This window comes from Hakea prostrata, chromosome 4 (genome assembly GCF_041222555.1).
Source record: "Hakea prostrata isolate BN-2017 chromosome 4, UWA_Hpros_2, whole genome shotgun sequence".
Classification (NCBI taxonomy): domain Eukaryota; kingdom Viridiplantae; phylum Streptophyta; class Magnoliopsida; order Proteales; family Proteaceae; genus Hakea; species Hakea prostrata.
The window spans coordinates 13708952-13717278 of NC_142603.1; the positions used below are offsets into that span (position 1 = coordinate 13708952).

Sequence of the window (8327 nt, forward strand, 5' to 3'; positions counted from 1 at the left end):
TGGAAGTGCTCTTGGGCCCTTTCATAACTTCACCTGGGTCAAGTGGTTCACGGTTGAACACCAGGTTATTGCAAGCTAACTAGAAGGCCCAGATGAGGAAAGACATTTTAAAGATGGCTTCTCTCACAAAAGCTTTGTCTTCTATGATTAGATGCTTTCACATAGGGGGGAAAGAGTTTGGATTATCTCCCCTGACGGCTATTGACCACAAATTATAGGGGGCCCACAGGGTTTGGGTGATGGAGTTTTTTTTTTTAATGTTTTCTAATTTATAACTTATGGGCCCCACATAATTTGTGGTTGTAACACCGTTAGGGGAGATGATCCACACTCGAGGGGTGAAATGGGACTGCGTTGACTTGGGTCTTGGGTTTTTCTTAAAACCTTAACCCGACCATCTATATTCTCTTATAACAGAACATCTAATGTAGTTGTTTTAAGAAGAATATAGTGAAAAACCTAATGCTTGGACGTAGCCTCACATTGAAGTGAACCAGGGTAAAATCCGTGGCTCTTTTTTTCCTTGTTTATATTCAATTGTGTGTGATTGATCGCTCTAATCCTAATAGAAATTGTTACTTCAAGAGTTATATTTGCCTTTTGTGTCACCAATGAAAATGTTTTGCAATAAGCAACCATTCATCTATATTGTTAGTAATCCAATGTTCTACAAAAGAACCAATCACATTGAATTTAGATGCACAAGCTGACTATCACTCCATTTGTTTCCTACTACAGATCAACTGAGTGATGTCCTTACCATATCTCTACATGGTTATGTGACTTGTATGCTCCAACTTGAAGGAGAGAGTTAGCACTGGTTAGTTAATATCCCCCTCATGACTAATAATTTAAGTTCCTCGTTATCATAGAATGGTTAGGGGTACTCTTTTCACATAAAGAAGTAATGGGTTGGATTGTCTTTGGGATTCCTACTTATAATCTGAGTTTTGAAGCCCTTTTTGTGCTCATTGTAATACAATCGATGGTGAGAGCAGCTGATATTCTTGGCAGCCTCCCAGCCCATCTCCCTGCTTCAATCCTCCTCAGTTCTCCTACATGGTTGCTAATGTTTAAAGTTTGTAACTGTTATTGTTCATTTTAGTATCTCACACCAGATCAGGATATCTAAAAGATCAACATGCCACTATCATTCATGTCCCAAGAAATGTAAAGGGATAAACATAACTGCATGAAGTGATTCATAGCCACATTCAATTCTTATTTGAAAAGAAATGAAGAATCAGTATAAATGCAAATAATAACTGAAGTTATTGCCATCAAATACATCTCAAAGACACTTTTTAGTAAAATTTCATACAAGCATAAATGAGATTGAAGAGATTTTACTCAACTAAAGCTACAAACAAAGCAGACACAGTGTAAGGATTACAGTCCCTTCTTAATGAGATTTACTCATCAAAAGACAAAGGTCAAACAACTAAGCGTGGCAACAACGGAGAAGTGCATGCCTTTGTAGGTAGCAAAAAGGATTTCATTAAGTTTATTGCAGCCTTATCCTTGACACCATATCCTCAACTTTCAGCAAATGTGCAACAGTGGCAACAACAAAAACAACTATCAAAAGCGAATATCCATGAACAAACAACATGCATCAAATTTAAATACAGTAAGAGATTGTTCTTCTACAATAACTAGTCGAACAACTAATTAGGTTAAATGTATTATCTTGTTTTCTGAATTGATGACAATTCAATTTGTTTTGAATACATGTAGGTGGAAAGTTGTCAAAAGTCCAAATAAGGGAAACAAAATCAAAATGCAACTTGGTTTCAAACTTAAGTTCATTCACTATTGATGTCAAGCAAGTCAATGTATTGTTCAGCAAATGCTAACATTGGTTCCAAAAGCAACAAATTACATTTCACATAAAAATCAAGTGGTCTGGGATTGGTAAAGCATGAGGGAGTTATCTTATATCTAAAAATTTCTGGCACAAGGCCACAGAGAAAAATCCCCGCCCCCCAGGCGGGACTCTGCGGCCTCTTGCACTGTGTTCAGTCTTTTGAGCATCAACCATGCAGATTAGGAAGGGATCCTCCCATAGATTCAAAGGCAACAAAGCCTTGTTTCATCAAATATAAAGATTTCCCTGGCAAAAATAATAAAAGCAAGGAAAGGGAAACTGCTGACCATCTCAGAATGAGGAAGATACTTCCCATCAAATATCACAACAACACAATCCTTTCCATCGACACCTTTAACTTTATCCACCGAGCAGTAGAAGTCTATTGCTGACATACTAAGAACAAAGCATGGGCAAATAAAAAACCAATCAAATTAACAGCAATGTATTCAAGAAAATTTAGGCAGTCATCAAAAGACAACTTATCTAATAAAACAAAAAGATGATCAATTAAACATTAGGATTCAATTATATCATGAACTGGTGTTCTTAGTACCAAATGAATAATTTATACTGGAATTCCTGCCATCTGATTGCATTTCCCATAACAGAATGAACAAGGAGAGAAGATGATTAAAAAATATCATGCATTAGCAATCTACGAAACACTTAACCTGAACTTTCAATAAAAAACGCAAATTCAATAAAGGAGAACCTTATTAATAAAAGCAAACCCCAAACTACAACACCCCCTCCCTCTCAACCAAAAAGAAAAGCAACCCATTTAAAGTGGCAAAGTAGCAGAGACTTACATGCCATCACCAAACTCCTCATTGATGATCTCCTTGATGCTCTCACCAAAATGCATAACAGCTTCATTCAATCTATAGAATCAGGAAAAAACGAGTTAACAGATAAACACCCAAAAAAACCTCTAATATAAGCAAAAGGAAATTGTTCATATTTCAGAAAATCTTCTTAGCTTATCAAAAACAACAAATCCCATTGATCAGTGAGGGTTTGATAGTCAATGAGAAAATCAACATCAATATTAGTAAAAAAGTGAACCTGAGAGGGGTTGCAAGGTAAAAATAATTTTACTACTATGTAGACTTTTGTAACACATCCGAATCCATGACAAATCCATTTGCAAAAAGTTTACCCTGTGCAAGAAAGAACAGAAACCAAGACCACAAATAGGAGCTATATGGTGTACCCCAGTGCCCCAAAAAGTAAAAACAGCACATCACCCCCATCATTTTCAACTGGAGATGTAGGCTTTTTTCCTTACTTTTTTTCTTTCCACAATCTCTTATACTCCTGATGATTCTTCAATATGTTTCTTGGACTAGATTGAGTGTCCAAGCACCAAAAACCTTCGCACTCACCAAGTATTCCTTCCCACTCATCAAGAACCACAAACAGCTTAAATGTGATTAAGGCACTCATTTCTCACTCTCTTTCTCCGAACTCGACTGTTTGTCATCGTTTGTCATCTATTTTAATAACAGAATATAAATAGGAAAGGCCAATCAAATAATCGGTTTGTCATCAATTCTGAATCAGTTATTCACTAACGAGGTTTAACGAAATCCCCCATAAGAATTCGCAGAAAATAAACTAAATTGGTATGAATTTGAATGAAAAAGTTTCAGAAAGCATCAATTGTATCAGTAAGACCAAAATTAGTAAAACATTAAACCCAATTCATACAAAGAGAACCAGATTTCAGTGAAGAAAACCCACCAGTAAATAGCAGGTTCGCTAACAATGGAAGGTCGTAAGACCGCATAGGAGGATTCATCATCTCCTGGATGAGGTCTTCGGTGAGGTCCGGTAGTGCAACCTTAAGTTTAGGGGTAGTAGCAGGTTTGAGTTGAGCTTGCCTCCTCAATAGCTGATCAACGTAAACATTGGTTAGCCCTGTCTCTTCCTCTTCCGCAATCTGATTATTGCTCTTACCAGACTTCTTTTTCGCAGCAAGAAGACAACCCACCACGCTTGATTTGCTTTCCATTGCAGGCTACAATTCGATAGCACTCTCCTCGACCCTTTTGGTTTTCAGCAACTCAAAATGCAGAATTGCATCAAATTCATCAATGGCTTTCGTTCCAACATTTCCACTTCAATTTAAATGGTTATTTCTACAGATTTTTTTTTTAATTCCCTGAAATAAAATTTTAAGGGCACTGGTTCTCAGCCACGGTCGTGGAAAACCCAACTCAACCCAACCCCAAGGGACAGAACAGAACAGTCTCTGTATCTCTAACCAAAGATGCAGAGGGTAGTTCCATGCTTCTTCGCTTTGGGGGCCTTTGTTCTGCCCTTTGAGGCTAAACTAGAGTCCAGAAGAGCCGAGGGGTTGGTTCTAGTCTTACCCTTTGATGTTTTGGGAAGAACAAAAAAAAAAAAAAAAGGCTGCATACCCTGAAGCTTTGATTATGTAATGAAGATTTTTCGTTTTTGGAGCACTAAAGTTTAATTATTACATGATCCATTTTTAATTCTCCAACAATGGTTTGTTAACAAGGGATCAGGCAGTGGGAGGATTTGGTTTCATTGGTCGTGATCACAAGGGTCTAATCTATTTGCTGTTTTTGATTTTGGACAGATGTTCTCTGCTCTTGAGGGTGAGCTAATTGCTCTTAAGGAAAGTCTTCTATATGCTTTCCAAGCTGGTTACAAGCTCGTCATGTTGGAGTGTAAGCTGGGCCCTATACCCTCCTCAAGGGCTAGTTTTTGAGCACTGTAAGCTGGCCCCGACAGATCAGTATGAGAAATATTTTTTTCCGACAAATGGGCTGTCTAGGACCCAGCCCAGCCCTTATTCCCTTTAACATAGTTTAGGCCCAACCCATATCAGCACTGCCCAACATGCTCCATCAATGCTGAACATACTATGTTAAATAAAATAATAATAAATCTCACGGAGTCGGTTTAGTTGGCAAAAATCAACGCCTCATAAATCCTTGGAGTGAGGGTTGAAGTCATGTGGTTTACATAGGCCTCGCCTTTTACATGTAAAGTTACCTCTGAGAGTGTAATCGAAGTAAGTATAAAATCACATGGACAAACTTCAATTCCAAAAAAAAAAAAATACCATACCTATTCTACGTTCAAAATTTGAGTAGGTAAAGTGGATCTGTCATGTCTACACAATCCTCAAAAGGGAAACCAATAGTAAGTTCTAACTGGATTTACTATTTACAACAAAATATGAGACTAGACCCCACTCAATTATGTATCCTTTTATCAAAGAATCTGTGGTTTCAATGTGACAGGCCACCATGTAAAAGTCTCAAACACATCTATCAAACTGTATACATCAAATGTGTTTGCATTGTTTGCCACTGATCCCAGCACATAGGGAAGAAATGGGCACCAGCAGAAACGTTCTTTCACTTTCACTTTTAAATGAATGAAGGTAAAGGACAAGAACTCCATTACATATAAAGCCTGATCACATGTAATGGAGACTGGGTGTTTGTATTTATGTGTGACAGTATTTGGCTAAATAGAGAACCATACTGTTCTGTTGGGTTGGTTTGGATTTGGTTGATGGCTACGTATGTGGTCATTGGTGAGAAAAGTAGAGAGGGCTTCAAGTTTTAATTCAATTATGAGGAATGCCAAGGAGACACCCTAGTGTTGTGGGTCTCCCTTGCTTATTCTTCCATTTGGAATCATGGACAGGTCACCTCACTTTAAGGCTGTTAATGTAGATTTAATTCAAAAAAATATCAAAAAATGTTTGAATTTTTTTTTTGTTTTTCTTTACCATAATTTTTTTAGGAACGGATTGAAGTTTTTTTCATGATGGTCCTGCATATTAAATGCGCAGGTTGAGATTTCGATTTGAAGGACCAAAATGTTTTCCACGATGACAAATGCACAGGACTGAAGCAGGTCGGCAGGTAACAACCAAAAATATTATTGAGAAAAACGAAAATGCAAAGAGGGAAAAGAGGGGGGAGGGGGGAAGTCAAAGGTAAAGCAGCCGCCAAGAAAACGGTCAAAGATATATTAGCTGGGAAATACGAAATACGTGTGTGAAAGAGACGGAGCACGTGAAAGATGATGAGAAAAGCAAAAGGTGAAAACGATGCCGCCAATGGGTGCGTAGTTGACTGGAGACCGAGTGGACCGCAAAAGCATGGCTCGTGGGGGCGCACTGTCCACCCCCACAAGCCCTGAGGGCCCCACCATCGGCACGCGTGTGCCTAAGCCGCTAAAAAAAGCATTACTTACTGTACTTACTGTGAGAAGCTACTGCTTTCTTTCCTTATTCTCCTCACCATGTGGTGATGTGATTCGTAGATTCTCCATTCCATCTCTCTCTCTCTCTCTCTCTCCCTCTTAATCTCTTATCCATCCTCCACCACCCAGATTTTGGGTTTGAGATTAAGATCTGCTGATCTGGAGTTCCACTTTCTCTGGTCAGTTTTCCACTTACTTTCACAAAGAGTGAGGAGTATTCCAATCTTTCAAGAAAGTTTGACTAGAAAGAAAAAATATATTTGATTGAATTTTTGTTTCTATGATTTGACTGGATTATTTTGCTCTTTCAAATTATTTTGAGAAATATATTTTATTACAAAATGACAAAAAAAAAAAAAGCACTCATTTTATAACTAATTAAGATATATACACAATGATATCTTACTTTACAGTATATAATATAAACAATGATATCTTAATTATTGGTCTTTGAATTTTTTTGCATTCCCCAACCATGAGAAAGAACAAATATTAATTTAAAAATAATAATTAAAAACAACAAATATGTGAAAAAAAAAATATAACTCTATAGGGTGAGAACAAGCTCTTGAAAAAAACACAAGACTTTAAACTCGGCAGAGGCCAACCTTCACCTTGATTTGGGGTTAAAAAAGTCCTCGACCTATGCCCTACCTGGCTACCTTACTAAGTTCATCCCAATCCAAGTCCATCTTGATTGACCTTGGTTGAACTTGGCTGGGCTGAATTAGTCCTGACTTATCTTGATTAATGTTGCATTAAAAAAAAATGCATATTTTTAGAATTTCAATTTTTCATAAATCTTTAAAAATACATAACAACAACCAAATATTCACCAACCCAAGGCAACTCAAACAATTGAATTCAACACACCAATACATGTCTAAAACACCTAAGCTAAGAGGAGTTACATGTCCTTATCATGGTTAGAATTAATCTAAACGTTTATTAGTTCATACACAATGTCAAAACCTAATCAACTATATCAAAGATAGAAGTTTCATATCCTCAAGAAGATGCATTAAGTACCTAATTAACTATACATGATTAATTATGTTAGGTAAAAGTTTGAGCTAGGCCAATAACTCAACCCTAACCCAACTTAGTCTTGATGCATGATTTATATCACCTTTAAGATAGTAAAAACGAACCCAAATCCTATTGAGACACAAAGTGAAAAAGTGTGGGTTTCAATCACCAGGGCCAAGTTTACATCCCTAGTAAACGTGCATATATATGAAGTAAGTGAAATTCCACATTTTTAATGAATCAGTGCAACCATTTTCTTTTTGGTAAAAATGAGGTCTTTAAAAAAATAAGAAAGGGGATCATTTCCAATGTTTACTAAAAATGAATCATTTCAAATTTTCCTCAAGAGTATACCGCCTATTGGGAATTTGAACATGGACTACAGCAAAATAGATCAATATAAATGACTCTTCTTATGCTAATTGATGCCTCTCTAGCATAGATGGGTTAGTTCAAAATCAGCATCATGTTATTTTTTCTTTAGGACAAGGTCAAGGTGCACAAGATTCTCTGGAAGCTAAAGAACTTGCAGTTCACACGACTTTGCAATGTGCACAACAACTTCAACTCTCATACATCATTTTGGAAACAGATAATCAAGCTCTGACAACATTTTTAACTTCACGAAATCACCCTTCTTAGAAAATCATTGCCCTTGTACAATATATTTTTCATCTAGTCGCCATCTTCTCTAACTTTAATTTCATCATATCCTTCACAAAATCAATTTTGCTGCTGATGTCCTTGCCAAAATGAACACTAAATTGCATGATAGGTATTTTTTATGTTAACTCCACTCTCTTTTGTTTTTTCTTCTGGGCCTTGCTTTATGATAATACCATATCTAAATTACGAAGATTAGATATTATTAAATAAATATTATTCCTCACAAAAAAAGAAAAAGTTTCCCAATCTTCACTCCACTCCAGTCGACGTGGACACAAATCTCCATTAATTTGATGTAAACAGAAGTAAAGGCTTTATTTCATTGAACAAAAAGTGGTGGCCCCCAGATAAGGAAAAAAAATGTTTGACCAGTGTTAAATTCGTGCAAGAGTTAGGTTCTTCTTGAAATTAGTGGGCACACGTGTGAAGTCAGATAAGAGCAGTGCTTCGAGAACTGTTCATGTTAGTAATTCCAACTTTCCCATTTATATATATATATATATATATA

General features: G+C 36.7%; 1 pseudogene across 1 annotated transcript; it reads right to left on the bottom strand.

Moving 5' to 3' along the window:
- Nucleotides 1–356: 356 nt before the first annotated feature.
- On the bottom strand, nt 357–4237 carry LOC149018051 (cyanate hydratase-like; annotated as a pseudogene). Its single transcript, XR_016173168.1, has 3 exons — nt 3614–4237; nt 2680–2751; nt 357–2263 (listed from the first exon to the last, which is right to left on the bottom strand). The product of XR_016173168.1 is annotated as a cyanate hydratase-like (transcript).
- Between the last annotated feature and the right edge of the window lie 4090 nt (nt 4238–8327).